We start from the raw sequence: 26,043 nt of genomic DNA on the forward strand, positions 1-26,043 counted from the left end.
TACAGGCTCTGTCTTGACAATAAGCCCCATATCCCCTATTTTCGGTTAACCTTCGAAATTACTTTTACTGTCTATAAAATGAGTGCTATTTAAGAAATGGAATGACTTTGTGTATGGAAATGGAATTAATGTGTATATAGAGAATGGAAAGACTGTGTATATGAAATGAATGCATGTTATAGGAGAGATAAACTTAAGGGTTTGCATGTAATAAATAGACAGTAAGGGTTTAGAGAGTCGTAAATGGGTAGGTCACATCATCATCTTGAACGTTAACAGGTGGAGTTGTGGAGAACTGTTTGAGTGCAGGTTATGGAGTTTGAAGCGGAGATTTGTTATGAAAGAATCGTTGAGACCGATTGTCACTAAAGATGGAAGATATGGCGGAGATATAGTGGCAGTTAAATCAAATGATTGTCGATTAAGGAGACATGTGATTATACCTACTATACAAACTTATGTTTTCAAATTACTTTTTGAAATAAATCTTTGCATTTACCTTTGGAACCTTTACCTTTCGCTTGCTAATTTTTTTGACGTTGATCCCCAGGTACCTTGAGCATGGTTGGTCTTCAAAAATTGATTTTTTTTTTCAATTCCCTGCATACATGATTTTATTATGAGTTGTACACTTGTGCCTAAACTGATAAACAAATTGTAGCTGCAGAACAGAATCAACTGCAAAACGTGAAAAGGAAAGTGAAATATGGCTTATGGAACATGAATGAAATGGAATTGGCTATGTAAGTGAAATGAAATGAGATGTAAGACAAGATGATAAATGAAATGAAAATAGAATGAAAGCTGTAAAAGGAAAAATTGAAAAAAATATTGATGAAATATGACAATGAGATGAAGTCAAACTGCAAAAATAAAATGGAGTGAGGTGAGATGAGATGATGAATTTTCAGAATATAAACTGCAAAGTTACTGTAGCTTTTTTTCACTACTTATTGAAGAAAGAAAATGGAAAATATCGGGTGTCAGAAACCTCTAATTTTCACCCTATATTTTCTATATAAGTATGTCAATTAATTATTGGTTTTCAACCTTATACAATTTATTTATTTATTTTATTTGGTTTTTTTTAAGGAAAAATAAAGACTAAGTTAGTGGAGAAGAATAATTCTTCTTCACTAGCTTCATTTCAGAATTGTCTTGGAAAATCTTAATGAACTCCTCTTTTGAAATTGGTTTCTGATATATCTTTAATCTATGACCATTCACAAGAAGAGGATTTTTACTGTCATCTATTGTTCTTATCCTCACTGCTCCATTACTAAAAACTTTTTCAATATCATATGGCCCAAGCCAATGAGTTTGAAACTTCCCTCGAAAATCTTTAAACTTTGAATCAAACGATAGCACCCAATCTCCCACTTGAAACCTATTGTCTTTGATATATTTTTCATTCCATTTAGCCCTCTATTGTTGGACTATACTAGTCCTTTGAGCTGCCTCTTGCCTGATTTCATCAAGTTCATTTAATTGCTCCAACCTATGCTTTTGTGCCTCTGATAAATCTAGTCCCTGTTGGACTACCATCTTGAAAGTTCTGATTTGGAACTCTATAGGGAACAAGGCTTGTTTCCCATAAACAAGTTCATAGGGTGTATGTTCAGTTGTGTTCCTCCATGCAATTCTATAGGCCCATAAGGCTTTAGGAAGCCTTTTCGCCCAATCTTTTCTATGTAGATGCACAGTCTTGGTGAGGATTCCTTCAATCACTTTATTTGTAGATTCCACCTAACCATTTACTTGAGGATGATAAGGAGTAGATTTCCTATGCTTGATTTTGTATTCTTCCACAAGCCCTTCCACCATGTTAGATGTAAATTGAGATCCCTGATCTGACACAATTTCTCTTGGAACACCAAAACAAGTAAAGATGTCCTCAAAAAGAAAATTAGCTATAGATTTTTTGTTTGCAAAAGGTAATGCTTTGGCCTCTACCCATTTAGTGACATAATCAGTGCATACCAATATATACTTCTTCTGCTTAGATGGAGGATTAATTGGCCCAACAAAATCTAAGGCCCACTTTTCAAAAGGTTCGATGAGTACCTGAATTTGTAATGGCATTTCATTTGAGGGAGTAGGTTTCCATACCCTTTAGCAGCTATCACACCTCCTGACATATTATTTAGCATCTTTGAAGATGGATGGCCAATAATATCCTAAAGAAAGGATTTTATAGGTTGTCCTCTTGTCAGCAAAGTGTCCACCACATGGCTCATCATGACATGCCTTAACAATCTCAGGCCTTTCATCTTCCCTAACAAACCTTTTGATCATAAGAGCTATGCCTTTTTTTATACAATTCGTTAGTGATCCATGAATATCTTGCACTTACCTAAATAATTTTTCTTTTCTCTCTAGGAAAAAAATGTGAAGGTAACTTTCCTATGACTAAATAGTTAGTAATATCTGCAAACCAAGGAGTTTGAGTAGTTACTGCGAAAAGATATTCATCAAGAAATGTATCTTCAACCAGAGAATCTTCTTTGATATTTTGAATCTTGGATAAGAAATCAGCAACTGTGTTTTTTTTCTAGGTCTATCTAGCATAATAATGTTGAATTCTTGCAAAAGTAAAAGCTATCTTGTAACTCTGCCATTAGTAATAGGTTTATTCATTAAATATCTAATTGTAGAGTGATATGTATGAACAAAGGTTTCATAGCCTTTTATATAGTGTCTGAACTTTTTAACTGCATGAAGCTAAAAATTCCTTTTCAATCACAGTATAATTTAACTCAGTGGGAGTCAAACTCTTACTTCTATAGTAAATGGCATAAGGAATCAAATCTTTTTGTCCCAATACAACTCCTAGAGCTGTATTTGAAGCATATGTTGAAATATGGAAAGGGAGTTTCCAATTTGGACCTCTTAAGATGGGTGCTTTAGAAATTTTTGCTTTTAAGGTTTCAAACGCCAACTAGAAATCAAAACTCCAATTGAATTCACAATATTTGGTAAGAAATTTGAAGAATGGGGATGCTATTTTAGTGAAATTTTCTATAAACCTTCTATAGTATCCTGTAAATCCTAGAAAACTTCTAACATCCTTTTGTCAATTTGGAATTGATAATTTAGATATGACTTCAACTTAAGATTTGTCAACTTTCATCCCATCTCTTGAAATGTGATGTCCTAAAACAATACCTTTTGTAAACATCATAAAACATTTTTCATGGCTTAGTGAAAGGTTTGCTTCCTTACATATTTCAAGAACTCTTTCCAAATATTGGAAAGCTTCTTCAAATGTATTCCCATAGACTGTAAAATCATCCATATATACCTCTACACAATAAACATCCATAGTACTGCTCTTTGGAATGTTGCAGGTGCATTAAATAACCCAAAACGAAGTACTTGGTAGGCATAAGTTCCCCATGGACAAGTAAATGTGGTTTTATCTTGATCTTCAAGTGCCACCTAAATCTGATTATAACCACTAAAACCATCCAAGAATGAGAAATACTTCTTACCTGCTAATGTATCTAACACTTGATATATAAAGGGAAAAGGAAAATAATCTTTAAGGGTAGATTTATTCAGTTCTCGATAATCAAGGCACACCCTCCATTTACCATTTTCTTTAGGCACAACTACCAAAGGAGAAACCCATTGGCTATCTAAAATTGGGTAAATGAAGTTTACATTCAGTAATTTTTGGAGCTCTTCTTTCACAATCTCTCTAAGATTTGGATTCATCCTTCTCTGAGGTTGTCTGATAGGTCTACAATTTTCCTCAATGTAGATGTGATGGATACTAGTATTAGGATTAATGCCTTTCATGTCGGTGTATTCCCATGCAAATGCAACAGAATGTTTTTGTAATGTTTTGACTAGCTCTTCTTGTTGTAGTTTCTCCAAGTTTTTATTTATGTTCACTGTCCTACCTAAAATAATTTCAATTGTAGAGCTACCAAACTCTTCCATAGAATAGAGAGACGTCTGCCTAGATGACAAATATTAAACATTAGATTTTTTTTTGTAATTTCTCATGGTCATATTCTGCAGATGATTCAAAATTTTCCAGTGTATTTAAAATTTGACTGTCTTCACTAATATCTGAAATAGTAAAGAAAGGATGAATATCATTTTCATCATCAATCCATTCTTTCTCATCTATTTCTGTGATTTCTTTTGCTAGAGGATATAGAGTAAGTTTTTTTGTTGAATTACCATCAGAAATATACATGTCACCAGATCTACAACTAATAAAAGCATTAGCTGTGGCTAGCCAAGGTCTTCCTAATATGAGTGGATGTCCTCCTAGATTGTTCTTGGGAGTTAAGATCATGAAATCAACAACATATTCCCAAGAATCTAAGGATACTGAAATATCTGCTAACACTCCATCTGGTTTGATTACTGATCTATCTGCTAGTTGCAGTAAGGTAGGTGTGTAAAGAAGATTAGGAAGCTTGAGCTGATCCATAGTTTGTTTGCTTATGATGTTTATTGTTGCCCCTAAGTCAATCAATGTATTTGGAATTTCAACTCCATTGATGTTTGTTTTCACAATTGGACTTCCTGGATCCACATATTTTTGTATGGCAATTTTTCCCATCATTATGTCTGTTATTTTTCCTACTAGGTGAATACTTTTTGTTTCCTTTGTTTTTCTTCCTAGTTTCTTTATGCTCAACTCCTTTATTGTTTTAGCTACAATTGGAATCTATTTAATGGCTTGTAACAAGGGAATTTTGATACAATTCATCTAGAAATCATAATTGGGCAACATGATCTGCTTTTCTACTCCTCTATCAACTTGTAGTCTTTCGGGAAAAGGATGTGTAGAAGTAGATGTTGGTTGTTCAATGATAGGAGTTGTGTTCACTTGTTCCTTCTGCTTTTCATTTTCAGTATTTTGGTTTTGGAGAGATGTTCCCTCAAAACTTTTATTGACCTTTAGAGAATCTTCCTCAGAATTATCTTGTTCTTGAATAACTACAAAAGGTCTTTCCTTTTCCAATATCCTACCAGATGTCAGTTGAACATCATTAAGATCTAGAGGAGTGATCATATAAGTTGGAAATTGTTGTCCTTCTACCATGTAAGCATTCTGAGGATTTTTATTGTTGGGGTTTGGTAATGGTTGGGCACGTAGTTGATTTGGTCTCTGCTGAAATGGAAATAAGAGTTGAAGACTTTGGTTTGGTTGTGGATTTTGTTGTGGAAATGGTAATGAAAGTTGAGGGTTCTGATTTTGAAGTTGTGGCTACTGATTTTGTTGTGGAATTGATGGGCGAGGATAATTCTGATATGATGGAGGATATTGGTAATATTGAGAAATTCTCCCATAAGGATTTTGTACTCCTTGTGCCCATGGTTGAGATTAAGATTGAGGTTGAGGCCAAGGTTGCTGCCAAGAATTCCAATTTGGTGGGGGCTGAAATTACATTTGATTGTTAAATCCCTGATTTTGTGGCCCCTACCAAGGTTTTCTAGAGATAAAGCAAAGAGGTTCTGCTGAATTTGGAACTATTTCTTCTTGAAAAACAGCCTTAAGGTCTGGAATCAAAGGACAACCCTTGGTTTCATGATTCTTTGAGCAAATCATACAAGTTTCTATAATTTTTGCATCTAAAGGGCATTCTCTTAGAGCATGTTTTTTTCTACATTTTGGACAGAAAATAGCCAAAGAATCAACCTCAGTTTTCTGCTTGTTTTGCAACTTAAGGGTGTCTATTTGATCAGTAAGACTCCCTAGGATATCTATTTTGAATTCATCAAGCATATTAGCAATTCCTTCCCTACTCACTGATCCAGTTGCAAACTTATTTACTCTAACAAGAGAAGGATCTCTTGGATCTTTCCCAGTTTTGGATTTCCCTATTGAGAGATGAACACATAATTCTCCTATATCATTTAATGGAAGTTGAGAGATATCTCCCTTCCCCATCATGTTAAGGATATCTATCCATTCATCCCTAATGGCTTTTAGTAAAAGAGCTTTTAAGGTATCTTCATCTAAATTGTCCATCTTTGCTCTTTTCAAATTATAGTTGAATCTCTCAATCAAATCCTCTAAGTTTTCATCCTCTTTTTGCATCATTTTGAACACTTCATCTTTATGATTGGTAGGCATGCAATAATCCAAATATCTATCCAAAAATACTTTCTTCATGTCATTCCATGTTCTAATGGACTGAGTGACTAACCCCATGAACCACTTCAAAGCAGCTCCTTTCATTGTTGAAGGGAACAACTTAAGTTTTTAAGAGTCTTCTAGATAATCATAGGTTCTGCACAAGACTTCAAACTTAAATAAAAATGTTTTAGGATCCTCACCTTTTAACCCATGGAAGTTTGGGAGGACAGAAGGTGAGATATTTTTCATTGTGGCATTTGTTTCTTCATCCACTATAGGGAATCCAAAAGAATTATCTATTTCCCTATTTCTTCTGCCTTCTCCATTATTTCCTCTACCTCCTCCATTATTTCCTCTACCTCCTCCATTATTTCCTCTACCTCTTTCTCTACCCCCTCTTCTAAACAGTGAGAATTCTCCATCCTGTTCTTCTTCTGCCATTATAGTTTCTTCAGAGTCAGTATAGGGTTCAACCTGTAATGTTACTTTCTCCTCCTCTCGTTCTTCTATTAATGGGATATGGCAGAGAGTTTCTACTTCTTCTTCCTCACCAGGTATTCCTAATTCTTCAACTACAATATGTTCCCTTGTGGAGGTGAAAAAAGATACTCCTGTTGTTGGAGATTCAAGATTTTTCTCCCCTGGGATTGACTTGATAGATGAAGTAGGAGATTCTTTTGATTGGATTTCTGCCCCTGGAATTTTAGGAGTTCTATGGCTAGGAGTATGAGTTCAGGATGGAGGTATATCTTTTCTTGTTCTCGGTGTAGTAGGTGGTGTTGTAGGAATTGAACTACTGCCTCTAGCTATAAATCTACCCCTAGAGTCTCTTTCTCTGTGCATATCACTTTTTATTTATTTTTGAATGTAAGAGATAAAGTTACATAGTTACACTTCCCTGGAAACGACACCAAAATTTTTGGTCAATTTAGTGTCCTAAATTGCTCTACATAAATTATCAATCCGGGTATCGTAAACTGATGAAGTGTAGTGCATTGTTTGTGCTAGCTAACCCTTCTTAATTCATTGTTTTTACGTTTTATGTTGTTTTGGGGGTTTTTGGTCTTTTAATTCCTAATGATTTACAATGTAAATTATCAAAACTAAACCCAACTTTCTTCAAGACTGCTCAAAATCTAAAAATGAAAATAGAGCTAAGAAAGAAATGAAAACAGAGCTAAGAAAGATATGGAAACAAAGCTAAGAACTAAATGAAAACAAAGTTTCTATTCTTATTTTAACATTATTTCCAAATCATGAATTAAAACTGAAAGTGAAATTTACAATTGATGTCTAACTAATTACGGAAAGAAAACTAAATGAAGTACTTGGTTACTCTGCCTCTCAATTTTGGGAGAAAGTGTCCTCGGGATGACATTTAAGTAATTATGTACTTCATTAATCTAAGAGAAGCCAAATACAAAGATGCAGAAATAACTCATTGCATAGATGAAATGTTCAACCACTTATTTAAGGATGAATTATCAACTTGAATGGTTTTCCATAAACATTCATTAACACCATGAGTTAGTATTTTAAACTAAAAATGAAATGGCAAAGACAATAAATGACACTGATCAGTTTAATTGAGAATTTAAACTAGCAAAATAGTGAATGAAGTAAACTATCCAACAATGTATCCTTATCATTCTTCAATCCTACTCTCATCCTGAAACAAGGTTAGTTTTTAATTGAAGAAACAAGATTACACAATTGAGTTCTATCTTCTAAACTACTGATAAGAACTGAAAAGAAATCAAGCTAATGGAAACTGCTCTAAATTATAAACATTGTTAGTAAGAAAATGATTATAAACATTGTTTTAGAAAGAAAATGATGAATTTACAGTTAACAAGAAGAAGAAAAATAAATAAAATGAAACCTCCTTCAGTGCAGGGGCACTCTGCAACTGATTAGGCTACGCTTGCTCAATCAACTCCAAGAAAACTCCTTCACAAGTTCATAAAAACATGTAGTCTTCTCATATTAAAACAGGGACACAAAACACCCAAAAATTATAGAGTCTAAAATTTTGTTTCCACATTAAAACTATTACTATTACTAACTTCTTCGGTTCCTTACATTGTTATTTATAAGAAAAATCATATAACTATTTGTGGAGAAAAGCATGCTATAGCCAAACACATAGAAGACATATATGCGGAATTTCTTCCTCGGCTGTTATAGACAATTTTGTGCCTTACAGCAACAAGCATGAATTGTCAATAATCCAAGGGATCCAAAGTTCCCTAAACATGATGTTCCTACCCCTAGAGGAACAAGGTCAGCAAACCAATAGCTCTCAGATCAGTTCTCCACCTGAAAACACTCAAAACAAGCAATCCTGAAATCAAAGCAGGTGCTCCACTAGGTTTCTGCGCTGAAACTCAGTTGCTCCATGGTGTACCTGCGTTGCAAAGAAAGTGGGACAAAGGCCACCTGCGCTGAGCGAGAAGGGACAAGTGGCACAGTGAGTCATTGCTTTGGAATCTTCCAAAAATGACACTTGGATCAGGTATTTCGCCTTGTGATGAGTCAGAGGCTCTGTTTCTCCAAGTGGAAGCAAAGTTCTCCAAGTGGACTCAAGAACTGAAGATCAACTAAAGATTAACTGAAGAGAGAGAGGACACAAGGCAGCTACACATTAGTTGCAAGCTGACTCATCCTTTCTCAATTCATCTATATATTGAGCTCTCTCCTATGAGCTCAGGAGGCTGGAATTTTGTGCAAAGTAATGATATGTTGTTGGTTTCACTATTGAGTTATTGGGTGATTGTTTGAGAGAGGTGAAGAAGAGCAATTCTTTCTGCTGGGAGGTGTTGCTGGGTTGGAGCCTTTAATGGTTGTAATACTCTCAGAACCTTTATTTCTTCATTAATAAAAGCTATTGAGGTTCTTCTATGTGCTCTTGTTTCAATTATATATTGTGATGATTGCATGTTTGGTTTACACTAATCCATGAACCAGTTATGATTGCATGCCTCTTGTAGTTTCCTTCTTTGTTATTTTGCAGGATCTCATCGTAGCTGGGCGAGCAGAAGAACAAAGAGCTAGGAGCAAGCGGCCAAAGAGAAGAGTTTGGATTCGACATTAAGCGCAAGGCAATGGTTAGTGCTTTCTCCATTCTCTTTTGTTTTCATAAAGAAGTAAACCTTAAGTAGTTTGTTTTACAGTTGTTGCTAAGGAACTGTCACCCTTAGAGTGGGATAGGGTCATCCGAGTCGGATACTTTTCCCTACAACAAATTGGCGACTCCGCTGGGGAACGTATCCGTTTGATTGTGTTTGTAGTATTTTGCTATTCATTTCCTGAACAAAAGAGTACCAAATCGAAAAGCTTTTGACTATATCAAAAGCGAAGTAGAGGGCAGCTACTCTTGCTCATTTTCTGAGCAAATTCATGATTTGAAGAGCTGATCTACAAGGATCCTTGTAAGCTCTTAGTGATAGCTTTTCACCTTCCTAATCATCCCTTTGAGTGTGCTTGACTGATTGTTTCTGATTTGAGCAAAAACTGTGCATTTTTGAGAAAATTGTGACCCGGAAACTGAGAAAACGCAACTTTCGTTTTCCAAAGCAGGTAGTACACAGGCTACCTGCTTTGCAACGCAGGTCCCGAAGGGGCTACCTGCGCTGAGGGCCAGATTGGCTGTGCAGCACCTGCGTTGGCCCAAATTTTCCTAGTGCATTTGGGGTTTCCTCCCTTTCTCTTGCCTGTTTTCACTATTGATTTGGCTGCCAGTTACCAGTCTTGCACCTGTTCTGAAACCAATATTACTTGCCATCATTCCGTCTCTGTTATATAACGAAATTGTACTTGTTCTTTTGTATTTCTTACTCATTTACAATCTCCCATAACGAAGAGTAAACTAGTCTTGCTTTTGGCCTCTTAGATCTGAACCTGTGTTAGGCATTTTGCTGGTCTAAAGAGTTAGCTTGTTTGCTGTCCATAGCTGATTAGTCATTTTACTTTCGTCATTATGGTTTGATTTCATGCATTTCCAGTGATTAAGCAAGTGAATCTTAAGGTGTCTTTTGATTTTGGACAAGCTTGTTTGTTTTCGCTTTAAATCGAAATCAAAGTTATATAACAACTTTCTTTTTGTAATACATCAACATTAAGAAAGGGAAAAGAAAATACATGCATTGTGCATTTTGCATTTGAAAAAGTTTGCATGATGATTTAGGAGAAAGTGCATTAGTTTGTGCTGTATGAACTGTGTCAAAGGATTTGCCTTTCTTCTCCCTCAGTAGTTAAGATTTTCATCAGTCAAAAAGATTTGAAAAAGCTTGCTTCTCATCTTAGGCTGCATTTAGGAATTGTTCATATACATCTCGTGGTGAACCTCAAAAGGCAAACTTTAAAAAAGATCAACTTAAAATATACTGAATGAACCTAACAACGCATTTGAAACATAACGCAAACACATAGAGGTCTAGGTAGAGACGTGTTCCGGCGTCGTTAAACATAGTGACTGTCGATCTCTACGAAGGTGGGTGATTCCTCCTGAGAGTCGGTGGCACTAATACGGACTTGTGCTCCCACGTACCGTCGCGTATATATTGGGAGACCCCTATAGGCATTTATCCTTTATCCTTAGGAAGCCGTGTCGGCCGCCCTACTGATCGCGATGCAGTGAACACAGCATTCACGAAGATCGACCACCCGTACCGTAAAACGTATTCTGTGGTTTCGCGAAAGGTTTGGCACACCCTCTGCCTAGATCTTCAGAGCAGTTTCTTTTGGCCCTTTTCAAACTCTATAACTGAAAAGGTCCAACCGAGCATTTGTCACTTCGGGCTCGTTAATACATCGAAGGAGACTAGAGTCATCTTTAGCTTTTTCTCGACTCTTAAAACATGAAAAAGCAAAGTTATGTTTAAAAGCGTCTAATAAAATTTATTCAAATCGGAAACACAAATTTCCCCCTTTATATTTTAGTTGATCGAGTAATCTGCAATCGTGGAAGAAAGTCAATTGAATATCCGTCGTTCTCGGAGGCTTGCGAGTCAACCATCTTTGTCTCCGGAATCGAAAACAATCCGGACAAAGCGAGCTCGTCGAACCAGTTCAAAATCTCCTTTAAAAGTTAGAACAAGTGTTCCGACAACATCTGAGATTCTGGTTACTCCAAACATTTCCGGAAATCCTGCCTCTATAGAAGAAGTTCAACCGCCACAGAAGGACAGTAGTACTGATCCTAGTCTGGGGGCAAATACTTGTATAACTGAACCAGTTCCATCTGTAACTGGTCCAGAGAGTTTTGTTCCTCAAACATCTGTCGCTGTTGATACAACCCCTTCTTCGGCACCGGAAATCTTTTACGGACCTGACGGTCTTCCTCTTCCACCTGGTCTGATTGCGATAGAGGAAATTATAGAGGAACCGCAAGTATCCACTCCAATTCATTTTGGAGTAGAGGTCACTCTATTTCCTGCTACAACAGAAGTTTGTCCATCACCAGTGGAAGTTCCTGTAGAATCACTAGGCAATCAATTGGATAGACTCAAAATGTCTGAACAACCGTCGACATCTAGGACTGTGTCAAATGACACGGCGACAGCAGAATTACCTGCTGCGAATCCAACAATGTTCGCTGGCATACCATCTGTCCCAACTAGCTCTCAATCGCTAGAAGGAGTCCACCAAGGGACTATCTCGACAGTATGGTCTGTTCCTGTCTGTTCCGGAGTAATGTCTGGTAACTCTTATGGTGAGACTCATCAAATTAACCCTTTTGGAAATCAATTTAGGCCATCCAGTCCTCCAGGACAATCAATTGCCTTGAGTTCTGGATTACCACCGTATGGGGGGCAGTATGCCTTTTCATTACCCCCTCTGGGAGGGTACCCATACGGGAGTTCTCAACCTTACTCAAGTTATGGTGGAATTGCAACGAGTAGTTGGGTACCTATGCTATCCCAGCCACCAAGAGTTGTATATTCTATGCAACAGTGTGTACCTGTGACGAACATCCCAACTACACCGGCTATTGTAACCGTGTCGCAAGTTCAAACGATGCCTGTTGTATGTCAACCTCAGATTTCTCAGGTTCTCATGCAACAACCCCTTGACCCTGCGACCCAACCACAATCGCCTACTGGTGGGGCAACACAAGTACAATCGGGTACAAGTACCCCACATCTTGGTCCAATGGTTAGTGTAGCACAACAACCCATGGTATCGCAACCATGGATAGTGCAATACCAACAGCCACAATTCCAGCAAGTGTACCAAGGTTCTGAACAGCAAATCTTTGCGAATACTGGACAACCATATATCCAAAATGGTCAAAATCAACCACTTTATAGTGGTCAAGTCCATCAACCGTATCTGTCATACCAACATCAACTCCATTATGCTGGTATGCAAAGACCAACTGTTCAGGCGATTCCATCGTACCCTGGTTACGCTTCACCTAACTTGAATCAACAGTTACCATTTGTGGCGACTTTAGAGTTACCTGATTTACATCGGTTAACCAATGATCCAATTGCTTACGCCCCATGGTGGCCAGTGATCCCACACAAACTTCCATCCGACATTCCTAAATTCAATGGAAATCCAGGTGAAGACCCGTCAAATCATGTGATGACATTTCATCTGTGGTGTTCGTCGAACACTCTAAATGATGATTCGATAAGGCTTCGCCTCTTTCAGAGGACATTGACAGGTCCAGCGGCAAAATGGTATATAGAATTGCCAAGAGCTTCGTTCGACAATTTTAGCTCCCTTGCCACGACATTCTTAACCCACTTTCAATTACCAATAAGGTATGAAACGGGAACAGAAATATTGACTAACTTCAAACAGACAACCGCAACTCATATATCAGATCATATACATGAGTGGCGACGTCGACGAAGAATGGTTAAAACATACGTTCCTGATCAGCTTTTAGCTGAGTGGTTTATAAAGTCGTTACTTCCGGCCATAACGGAAGATGTGGCGAAGGGGGGAGTCGTAACAGAAGAGCAGGTTATTGCTCGTGCACAATATTTGGACTTAGTATATACTCAGTCCGGCACGCTCTATGACAAAATACCAGACGCCCCTAGACCAGAATTTTCAATCCCTCCTCCTCCTAAATCAAATAGTGACTCTCATGCCGGCGATGGCGTGATTGGCACGGCAAACACGAATCCGAAAAGGACCCATCAAAAGAAGGCCCGTAAGGATTCGAACCAAAATTCGCATGAAGAAGTTCTTGCTTCGGAAGTAAATGCCATATCGACAGATAAGGGCAAAGAAACCAATCAACCAGGAAGCAAGAAGAAACAAAACAAAGGGAAGAAGAAAGAACGAGGAGAGTCATCTCCCCGAAGAACTCCCTTCGGAGAAGGGAAACCCCTTCTGGGTGTCACATATGTGACGAGGATCACTGGACAACAGATTGTCCGTACAAAGCTGAGTTTAAAAGATTCTTGAAGAATTCGCATACTCCAGCTGTGTTAACTGATCCATTTCCCGATCCAAGTCAAAATCTGGTTGATAGTGGAAACACTTCCGGGTGCCAAGTTCTAATGTTGTCAAGTGCTAAGCAACCAAACAATGCTTTAACTTCAACAATGAACAAAAATTACGGGAATCCGCAATTGCTGAATAGCCAAGAAAAAGATCGATCAGGCAGTTCGATGACAACTTCGACAGAAGTTAGGCCGCTATTCACCACGGGAAGCATTCCAATGATCCATGAAGGCAATCATTCTCTCCGAAACATCGGAGTAATTTTCTTAAAAGGCCCTACTTCAATGGGTACTTTTGCCCCACCACCGCCGAGTAATCTAGCGGAAATGGGTGCAGTGGAATATGAAGCCTTCTATTTTTAATGGATCTAAAGAGACGAGGATAGTTCTTATATCATGTCAACCTCGTTAAAAAATGAAATAAGAAGTTAAGAGGATAGTTCTTTACGATGTCAACCTCGTTAAAAAATGAACTGCCCCTTAAAGTTTAGGGGGGCATATGCCTCGGCTGCATCATTATGCTGGGGGCACCCATAATCGAGCAGTTTTAGCACACAGTTCATGCTCGTTAAAAAATAAACGGAAGATCCGAGCAGTTTTAGCACATAGTTCATGCTCGTTAAAAAATAAACATAAGTTGTGAGCAATCTTTCCCTAGAGTTCAAGCTCACCCAGAAAAAATGAACCGGTAAATAACCTTGGTAAATGTAACCTTTGACAGCCATATTAAAGCCCTTGGTCGTGTTCTTGCAATCTCACCTCCATCCGTTCATTTGGCCAATCATTCATCTCCATATGTTTGTTTACCCATTTTGAGGAACAGCTGCGAAGAGTGATTTCACTTAGCCATCCTTGTGACACTGCCGTGATTGGAAAATTCCAACCTGTACCTGGAATCTGCTGCTATCCCCGTTTATCACTCGTTCCTCAAAAGACGAGTCTTCTTTGAGCTCTTTTCTCTTGACTCGTAAAATATGAAAAGTTTGCCGAGTTTTGGCCTTCCAGCTCGTTAAACGATTGGAAGAGCTATCCCTCCTCTAGATTTTAATCTTTTTGGACCTGAGGGATTATTGCACAAAAAGATCGAGCGCTTGTTTTGTTCGGCTCGTTAAAGCAATCGAAAATTCATCCCTTCTGTATTGTTTTATACTTTTTCGGACTTAAGGGATTAGAAGACGAAAAAGGAATTTTGGAGTTAACTTTTCGTACCTTTTCAGACTCTCTAAAAATGAAAAGGACCGAGTTTTCTTTGTCGTTAGACTCGTTAAAATGATTAAATAGCGACAAACTTGTCTTTAGACGAGAACGAGTTTCCCTATCGCTAGGCTCGTTAAAACATAGCGATGGGCTTGCCCGAAGGGCAGGTTATAGAACAAGCATATGTTATCCTCCTCAAGCTTGACAAAAATAAAGAGGTACTGGTCAGCAATGACTGGGGAAAAATTGGGAGAACCTCACAGCATTAATGGTAGCAAGTCGCTCTTGAACATGACACTTTTTCCTCCGTATCACATCGGGTTGGGTTGTTTCATTCACCGGTCTCATAACCATGGTCTTCGCCACACCATCCACAATTGGGGTAATGCTACCAATCCATCACATCAGTGTCGTTATATGTTCAAGAGATGTGGTTCTGTAAAGAGTCAACCGTGTTCCACCCACTGCCATACATTATCCTTCATCCACTTCATGACCGCCACCCTGAATCATACATCACAGTTTGTTTTCACCTCATCACAATCACTAGCTCCGTTCCGTGTCACTGATGTGGGATTCATTAAGGCCCTCCTTTGACGGATCGCTCCTTGTCGACATCAGCTCATTATCCAAGGAGTTGATCTAGGAACACCCCCCTCAGTACTTTGAAGCTTGCATGCCTCAATGGCAAGTTTCTCACTTCCGGCGACAGGTATACATCAATGACCTTCGACCAGAAGATTTTGCATGGTGGTCGACGCCAAGTCCTTTATTTCCACCATGTGGATTGTACTGCCGTACCTTGAGAGTCATCATCCTTATCGGTGACTCCTCTCGCGCTTGTTAACAGTTTACATCATTGACCGGTAATCAAGCGATGTCTTTCCATGTTCGACTTCAAGAAATTCTCACATGGATCGACTTGTACATCGAGTGAAGATCGGAAGAGATTGAAGACCCCGGATCTAGTTTCATCCATCCGGGCTGCGATATATATTCAGAACATAAAGACATTTGATATGTACACCATTACAGCAGATGATCATCCTTCTCAAAGGATGATAATTTCAGCAGAGAATTATCAGTCTACAATCAGACGATCGTCTGTTCTATGTACCAAAATGTATTTATAAAGCTGAGCATGGGAATGCCCACCTCAGCTAGATCATGAAAAATGTATGAAAAATAATGTATTGTATTGTATCTTATTACAGGACACTTCTCAGCAGATTGAATGAACTTCGGATCCTCTCAATAAAGCATTTCACCCAATAAACGACCTCATACTTTAGGGGGCATCTGTTATAGACAATTTTGTGCCTTACAGCAACAAGCATGAATTGTCAATAATCCAAGGGATCCAAAGTTCCCTAAACATGATGTTCCTACCCCTAGAGGAAGAAGGTCAGCAAACCAACAGCTCTCAGATCAGTTCTCCACCTGAAAACACTCAAAACAAGCAATCCTGAAATCGAAGCAGGTGCTCCACTAGGTTTCTGCGCTGAAACTCAGTTGCTCCATGGTGTACCTGCGTTGCAAAGCAAGTGGGACAAAGGCCACCTGCGCTGAGCGAGAAGGGACAAGTGGCACAGTTAGTCATTGCTTTGGAATCTTCCAAAAATGACACTTGGATCAGGTATTTTGCCTTGTGATGAGTCAGAGGCTCTGTTTCTCCAAGTGGAAGCAAAGTTCTCCAAGTGGACTCAAGAACTGAAGATCAACTAAAGATTAACTGAAGAGAGAGAGGACACAAGGCAGCTACACATCAGTTGCAAGCTGACTCATCCTTTCTCAATTCATCTATATATTGAGCTCTCTCCTATGAGCTCAGGAGGCTGGAATTTTGTGCAAAGTAATGATATGCTGTTGGTTTCACTATTGAGTTATTGGGTGATTGTTTGAGAGAGGTGAAGAAGAGCAATTCTTTCTGCTGGGAGGTGTTGCTGGGTTGGAGCCTTCAATGGTTGTAATACTCTCAGAACCTTTATTTCTTCATTAATAAAAGCTATTGAGGTTCTTCTATGTGCTCTTGTTTCAATTATATATTGCGATGATTGCATGTTTGGTTTACACTAATCCATGAACCAGTTATGATTGCATGCCTCTTGTAGTTTCCTTCTTTGTTATTTTGCAGGATCTCATCGTAGCTGGGCGAGCAGAAGAACAAAGAGCTAGGAGCAAGTGGCCAAAGAGAAGAGTTTGGATTCGACATTAAGCGCAAGGCAACGGTTAGTGCTTTCTCCATTCTCTTTTGTTTTCATAAAGAAGTAAACCTTAAGTAGTTTGTTTTACAGTTGTTGCTAAGGAACTGTCACCCTTAGATTGGGATAGGGTCATCCGAGTCGGATACTTTTCCCTACAACATCGGCTGCTGGAGAAATAAATCCAAGACATGGTGGTTGTTGGATTCGTTTGTACAGGTGGCTGTTGGAGTTCGTAGGTACAAGTAGTTGCTCTGGATAACGCTTCCCATCACTGTGAAACACATTAATTAACCACGAAATAGAGTCCTGTTACCCTCGGTCTCTTTATGTTTGACTTATCCATTGACCGTAGTCTTATGCCATCTTCTTTGTTGAACTGGGTTGAATGAATAAGATAGGGTCCATTTCATGATGATTTCAAAGCTGACCATGTGGCTAGTTTCTCCTTCTGACACATGGAACCTGTTAGAGCATGGAGGTAGCTGCGGAAGAGTTGGTTAGCTACAAAATAGGTTGCGTTCTACAGCTAATATACAAAAATTTATTCAAATAGAAAAACATAAAAAGCATAACATGTAAATCACTAAATGTCCTCCTCAAGACAGTATATACCAGTTATTAGTGATGAGAATGCATCTTTCTTATGGAAAAACAAAGAAAAGGAATGAGAAGAGTTGCTAAGGAAAGAGTAATTTTGAGGCTCAACAATGCTTAATAAAGTGCATTGGTTAGGTGGTCAAAATCCTTCACTTTCAATCCAAATATAAAATCCCTCTAAAGCTTAGGCAAGGGTTCTTGAGAAAGCCTTCATTGCTTCCTCTTTTCAATTAATGTTGTTGTCTCTGACACATGGATTCTTCTACTATCATTAGAAAATACATCACATATATATATATATATATATATATGATCAACCTCGAACCAATTGTATCAAATATGAGGAGCATATACAAAGCCTTCTTTCTTCCTACAAGTATAAGACTTCTTCATGGACCTCACTGGATTGAGGTAGATCTTATGCACACTTCTTATTTTATTGAGGAAGACGATCTCTACATCCATATGATGTAGTTTTAAACATAAATCATAAATATAATAACATTTTAATAGACATGTACTTAACCCCATAGTCTTCTTCCCTCTCACTAAGGTAAACCTTCATGTTTTACTTCTTTCCATAAATCATATTTTGTCTTGGAAGTTAACATTCACTTATTTCTATTATATATCGAGGTATACTTTAATCTTATTGATTTTTCTACTGCCTTTGAGTCCAAATCTCATCCATTACCATATCTCTCATCACAAATCCCTATTTATGGGAGATTCCTCTTGTTACAAATTTTCTTTGTTCTTCCACCTACTACCAAAGATTTCACAGCCTTCAATATATACCTCTAATCCTCACTAGGAGGCCAAGGAAGAACAATTACAACCAAGCAAAAGTTCAAAGACAAGAGACTAACTAATAGTAAAACAAAAGTAATAATAATACTTATCTTTGATAATAATTTCATCTCCCTCTTGATCTTTAGTCTTCTTGCATGCATCTACAACTTTGACAACTTCATCCAAATCATCATCATGACGACATTCCTTCCTTGCTAGGGTTAGGGTTTCTTCTTTAAGTGAAAACATTTGTCTAGGTTCAATCCTAGGGTTTTGATCATAGACCCTGGAAATTTCTTATTCAAGTCATTTTTTCCTATTAGGGTTTACAAACCCTAGATATCCAAATGTTTAAAACCCTATAATATTTCATATCCAAGACTTTTAGTCTTCCAAAACTCTATACTTGTAGAAATCCATTGAAATGTAAAATTTCTCCTTTCATGTTCCATTGCCCAACTGTATCAAGTTGTGCAAACAACACAAATATCGTTCATGATAAGGTTCTACAAGTTATGAGGCTTATTCAAATCCCGAGGTCTTTTATGCAAGATGAAAAATTTGATCCTTTTAGCAAAACATGATTTTATTTCTAGCAGTGAAACAAGGGAACTTTCCATAATGGGTTCCCAGATTAGGACCGCTCTTTCACCCAACGCTCTAATAAAAGTTCACTTTTAAGGAGTTATCTAGTGTGATAAATATTTCTTATTATTCTTTCTTAGATAAATACTATCCTACATTCATTATGTATCATAAAATTATTACACAGAGAACTTCAACAATAAAAATATGCCTGAATATCATACAAAGACAACCACACAAGAATACATTATTTTACCCTGGGGAAACCCACATGGGGAAGAAAATCAAAAAAAAAATTAATAAATAAATTCTTCAATTCAAACAAAGATACATCTTAGTTAACAACTAGGTCAAAGCTGGTCCATCTTCCTAGTCAAGTCAACTAGCCCAGGAAATATTATTTGTTTTGCCCAAGAATTTTGTCCTTCTTCCTCATTCACAATTTCTTCCCTGCAATTCCATTGCACCTTAGAAATTTAGCCTATTTGTCTCATAATATTTCCTTAGGATTTCCTTGTTTCTTCGCTTATTGGCATGCCCAAACATAATAATATGCCTGAGAAGTGGCACTGTACTAGCTTCATAATAGGCCCTTCCCGAGCCTCAAAATATGCCATTCACCAAGCTCGGAAATGAGTTTCCTTGTTACCTCATAATAGGAAGAACCACAGAAGATAATAGATCTAAAATTTCTCTTAGACAAAAGATATGTGAATTGCCTTTTGAGGGAGACGAGTCCCTTTTATTTATAGTGATCCAATGGGTCGAATAGGTGCCTCTTAGAGGTTGGGTCAGCTTGACTAGGAGGAGGTTGAATTCATTCTTTGAAGCAAAAAAAATATTAACTTTCATAAATTCAAAATTTTCTCTTCTAAAATTCCAAATGGGCATGACTCAAAAATATAATTTTCTTTTGACTCTAGCATGAAGAAGATGCTTTACAAAAATCAATATACATTATGAAGACCAAACATAGTTACAAAAATTCAACATGTCGGCCACGCTTGGATGAGTGGATTGACAATGATTTGAATGGATCAGGGAATGCAGAGATTCAAACGTTTTGTTATATGATAATTTTCGGTAGACTCAGATTGCACCAAAATTGGATATAAAGGGAACAATGGAATTACAAGCAAATGGATGGACTCGTGGGGCCCACGGTTTAGGTGATTTTGAAGGTGCCATGTGGATTTAGTGATGACCACATCGATGACCAATGACATGGATCCACCTGGGTGAGGTTGGGTTGGGAAATGGGTGCTATGTGATAGGTCCTTGCCTATGTAGCAACAATTAAATGATCAAACTTTAAATGTGCATAACTTTTGATTTGGACATAAGCTTGGGATAAAATTTATATCATTGGAAAGCTCTTGACAAGCTAAAAGTGATGGCGTTGTCCAAAGTTAATTTCACTAACTTTTGGAAAGAACGATTTTTATAACCCCATCTTCATAATGATACGATTGATGTCGATTTAAATAAAGTTAACACCTCCCATTCAACTTAGAAAGTCCAAGGGGGTGGGTGCGAATATTAATTAAAAGTAACACCTCCCATTCAACTTAGAATGTCCAAGGGGTTGGGTGGGAACGTGGAAGCACTAACAAAGTTAGTTGTGGACAATAATGACATTAAAGAAGTTAAATAAGGTTTCTACAAACATGAAGATTTATGTTAGTTGTGGACACTAATGACATTAAAGAAGCTAAATAACGTTTCTACAAACATGAATATATAAACTAGGCCAACAATCCTGTAGTAATGTTGCTGTCCTCCAAAATCATTGAGTTTGAGTATGCCAACACCAGACACAATCCTAATATTATGACTCTCCTTGTTTATAAAAACGAATGGATTGGTTCATTAGAGGTTGAGTGCCAAAAATTTCATTCTTTGGTTCTCTCTTAGCATATAGAATCATTCTCTTTTGCCTTTAATAACCACAACACCAAGAAGTTACTTAGGCAACATTAATAGAAGATGAAATAATTTATCAAAAATCAAGACCTTATGCAAATTAAAATTCCAAGCTCCCTCATTCAAGTTATGGGTAGAAAGAACAAGGTAATGTCCATTTTTCACTAAGTTTGAATGTTCTTTCTTATTGTTGTATTTTATTTTAAAATGTTAAATCACTAATAAAAATATAAATATATAAAACGCATATTTAAAAGAGTTGTTCCGGGTCATTATTACCACTTTAAAAATATACATAGTTTTAACATTATTTCTATTGAATACAAATTTCTATTTCAATTATATATAAAATATTTTTTATAATACATATTTATCAACTATATAATTTTCAATGATTCAAATTCTTATTTTTGATATAAAAAAAAATTTAGTCCTTGGACAGCACAGTGAAAAATGAAAATGAAATATTATACACCAAAGCATTCCCAATTGAAATCTCCCTACTTGTATCTCTCTTATTAAGAAGTTTAAATTATGAATAAAATGTAAATCCAACTATATTGGGAAGGTGTAGAAACGCTTTTGTCGATTCGTCCGACTCCGACCATTGGGGTTTTCTGATCTCATTAAGGGCATCTTTGGTTCCTTTAATGAAGTTGGCCAATGGACTGTTACAATTTACTCACGCGTCATATTGCTTCTCACATCCTCCCATGACTTTCTACCCCACCGACTTTGACTTACTTTTCCCTACTCGTTTTGAGATATTCCATGTACAGCACTCTTGGCCCTTCTTTCCTTTACCACCTATATTAGAGAATCTAATACTCCCTTGTTGAGCATACCCATCTAATTCTCGTAGATTTTCAGAAAGGAGCTACCAACTTTACAGTTAAGATGTTGCTGCAATTGAGTAGGACTGTTGGTGCTTTTGGTGTTATTCTTCTCCTTGCTTTTCATTTACAGGTATTCGAATCTCTAAACTTTATCGGCTTCGTCTTTTTTGTTTTGTTTTAGGGTTTCCCATTTGCAGGAAAACAATACTGGAGCCCCGTGATGAGTTGATCTGAGTGTAAACGCTTTTGGTGAAATTGGTCAAGAAGGCGAAGGAAGCCAACAGCACTTTGTGTTGATTCACGGACTTGGGCATGGAGCATGGTGTTGGTATAAAATTGTTACTCTGCTTAAGCAAAAGGGGCACAGAGTGGCTGCCCTGGATCTCACCTCCAATGGGATAAACAGGTTAGCCCCCACAAATAAAGTCAATTCAATTGCACACTATGCAAAGCCACTGCTCGATTATATCAGTAACCTCAAGAATGATGAGAAGGTAGTTGGATTCTCTGTAACATAACCTATCATTTGTAGGATCAAGAACAATAATTTTATAACTACTAGACATGGGCTAAAAGGGTTGATGCTTACCTCTTAGAAGGTTTGGGATAGATGACCATAGATAAAACCTTTTAGACATGCTTCATGAGATTGCAAGAATAGTTTGAAACCCTCTACTACACATAAATTAACTTTTGGAGATCACTGACCTTCATCATGCTCTCATTCTTGATTTTATTATGGCTTCTGAAGGGCACTGACAATCTTTGAATAAAATGTATGGCAGCTGACTCTTGTGGGTCACAGCTTGGGTGGATGCCCATTATCATATGCGATGGAGATGTATCCAACAAAGATCTCCGAGGCAATCTTCGTATCTGCATTTACGCCTCGTAACAATTACCTCTACTAACCCAAAGGTGTGTTGCGGATTTCCTTTCATTCAAACCTGATACTATATTAGTAAAAGTTGGATGCAATTATGCTGCAGATTACTTGGGGCGCTCAGCCCCTTTGAATGAAGAACTGAATTATTTTTGGAGTATGGATTTCTCTGGTTTGTGCAGAGCTTTGCAAGGCTGGTGGAAAATGGAGTAATTGTACTACATAGGGAAGCTGTTTCAGAGCAAACCACATCTGCTTCACTGGCACTTCACCATGTCAAGTCCTATCTTTACAACAAGAGCCCTGATGAGGTATTTAGGCATTGATTTTCCCTCTATTGGATTCCAGCGCAGCGCTGTGTGATGTGGGTGTGTGAGAGTAAAAATTGCAATATGTCCATGGTGTGTGTATTTGTTTCTGCGACATTAAAAGTTGCTGTTGACTAATTTTAACCGAGGAATTTTTTTGTTTCTTGTCCGTGTTACTTGACACCATAGGACGCAAGCCTGGCACAATCTCTTCTAAGTTCAACGCCATTCCCGATTTCGGTGGAAATCGTGAAGCTATCAGAGGAGAAGTATGGGAGTATCAGAAGATTTTACATCATGTTAATGAAGGACAGATTGTTCCCTCCAGAGCACCAGGAGTACACCATAGAACAGAATCCTCCAGAGAAGGTATTCAAAATGCATGCCAGCGACCATTCTCCCTTTTTCTCACAGCCTGAGCAGCTCTGCAATATCCTCATTCATATTGCAACTCTTTGAAGATACAAATACTTTCATATACTCTATTTTCATTCGATCAAAAATCAAGGAATACCGCGGCCATGATTCGAGTGTTGTGTGTTTTTTTGGGATCTCTTTAAACAATTGAATGCTGTCGACCGATGCAAACCTTCCAAAGTAGAGTTAACTTATGGAAAAGGATACATATCGTTACCGGGAAAGCTAACCACAATTGGAACATGGTAAATGATGATATCGCTATCAGTGATCAAATTTGAAGGGCAAGTCTTAATTTTATTTAGAAGGGTGCACATTCAGGTAGCCTTTCCATAATGAAAAGCATAAAAGAAAGAAACAATTCAATTGACAACAGTAAATTATCTTCAAATTTCTTTTTTTAACACATGGTGAATCGGTAATAGTTTGGAACTAATATTGAGTTCGAAGACAACATACTATTGGTTTCCGATGCCTTGACAATGTTGCAAGCTACAAGATATTCCTCAGTTTATCAAGAACAATAACCCCTTCCAACACATCTGCAAGTCTAATATTCATCATACAATTCATACGCATTGTAACTAACAAGTGATAGGGCAACTGTGTTCATAACATTTATGTTCACCAAATGTTATGTTTTCTGTCTTTGAATTACTGTTATATTACGCAGAGATTGGTGTAAGAACATCCAAAAAAGAATTAGTTTGAGATGAAAGAAAAACTTTACATCTCAACATGCAGTTGAAGAAAACATGGGGCAGAAGAGCCTCAATAAGATGATTTCACAGTACAAATTCCACTATGCCAAGAGTCATTTGATGTGGTATGGGAAATTGCCATATTAAATTGATATGAGTAGTGAAGAAAATATGTGTAAGAAATACAATGTTATCCAAACAGTAAAAGGAAATTCTTTCGATGCATGATCAAACTATGGTTAATGGGATTTGTAATTACAAACATGCTACATTAGACAAAAAGAGTGCTTTTGGTAGTTTTTGAGCTATGAGTAAAACAAATGTGGCATTTGAATAAAGTATCTAAGGAGATGGAACTCCTTGTTGCTCTAAGGAATGGTTATATTTTACATCAATTCAACTTCCCCAATAGGACATGTTTGCCATCTATGGGCCATTTTGCTCAGATAGCCAGATTTCTTCAAGTTTCTAAGAGTAACAGGGCCATTTTGCTCATATATAGAGGTTTCCAATGGTTTCTGGGATTAACTGAGTATCTTGGGTGGAATAAATACCTTCACCCACACTCAGCACCTTAGCTGAAGAGTTATTCCTTAAATGTTACCCAACTAAACTAAACTTTATGATAATACTCACAAAGTTAAGAAAAACATGCTTACCACATCAAAGCATTTTTTTCTTTGATAAAAGAAACTCTTCTCCCTTGCCTTACAACATCAAGAATGGCCCCTTTTTAACATGTTTGTTGCATTCTCTGTTGTTTGGACTTCATGCAAACAGCAGTTCTGCCCTTCTTTATCTGTTTCATTTCAACAACTTACAATTCCACTCTTGCGGGCCAGGAATTCCCTTACCACAACTAATTTCTATCATTCATATTTTGTAATGTCTTGCTGCCTTTGCTTTTGTGGTTTGACATTTATCTTGTTGTATCATTACTTCCTGGTCTTTGTACTAATTCACCTAGAGAAGGAACTTGTACTAATCTATTTGGAGTAGGAATTGGTGTTTCCTCTCACTAGACTTCCCTTCCAACAAGAATAGCTTGAAGACCTATTGATCTGCATTTACAATAGAATATATAATTGTTGCATATGGTAATTAATCTAAACTCAAGGCATGCTTTTTGATCTTCTATAAATATTCAATTGCCAGCATTTGAAAGGCTTCAATTTTTTATATATTGTACTTTTCTTTTATACAACAGTTCCAAGTTCGAATGTAATAATTCTCCAATGCTTAGCATGTCGTTTCTTATATGTTGTTTGAGAATTTGTGAGGTTAATGTGTATTGTTTATGGATTTTTTGTTTGAGACTTTGCGAGATTAACAGTTTTACTTAATGATAGAATCTTTCCACTGAGCACACCGTGTGTATATATATATATTTGTGTGTGTGTGTATGTAGTACATTGTTCAATACAATACCTCCAATTCCAACAATGTTGTATGGAAAACTTTCATTCTGGCTTGTAAGATGTTTATGATAGATTGTTTCTCCTGTGCATACCAAAGTTTCTTTTATAACTTCACTATATCAGTATTTAGTACAATGTTTAATTCAATACCTCAGTTCTTCCAATTCCATACAAGTAAAATTGTCAAAATCGAATCTGTTGTAACATCTCACACTTGCAACTATTGATTGTGAAGCGCTGGTGTAACTATTCTATGTTATCAGGGTTTTTATGATATTTTCTATCAAATTTGTTTGGCAGAAATTTATTAGAATCATAGTTTGATTTTTCATTGAATATATATATATATATATATAATATAATCTAATAAAAATGATTTTGCTAAATTCTAACTAAAAATTCCAAAACATGATATAACAACATGGATCATTGAAATAACATAATCCAACAAAAATTGTTTTACCAAATCTCAATTAAAAACTCTAAAACATAGTATAACCACACCTTGCTATTGCTGAGCACATAGACTTATAAATGAAAAGCTATTAAGCCGCGGTGATTTTTACCATTATGAAATAGAAAGCTATTAAGCCTTAATGGTTTTTATCAGTAA

General features: G+C 37.1%; 1 pseudogene across 1 annotated transcript in view; it reads left to right on the forward strand.

Moving 5' to 3' along the window:
- The window catches only part of LOC149160072 (methylesterase 3-like), a 71,509-nt pseudogene extending 48,072 nt beyond the window's left edge, over window positions 1-23,437 (forward strand). The window contains exons 2-5 of the transcript XR_016261349.1: window positions 21,929-22,197; window positions 22,489-22,621; window positions 22,769-22,897; window positions 23,084-23,437. The product of XR_016261349.1 is annotated as a methylesterase 3-like (transcript). The remainder of the gene's footprint in view (window positions 1-21,928; window positions 22,198-22,488; window positions 22,622-22,768; window positions 22,898-23,083) is intronic.
- Window positions 23,438-26,043: the final 2,606 nt, after the last annotated feature.

The sequence above is a fragment of the Pinus tabuliformis genome, chromosome 5_2 (assembly GCF_031772625.1).
Source record: "Pinus tabuliformis cultivar Carrire ecotype Pingquan chromosome 5_2, CPIR1, whole genome shotgun sequence".
NCBI lineage: Eukaryota > Viridiplantae > Streptophyta > Pinopsida > Pinales > Pinaceae > Pinus > Pinus tabuliformis.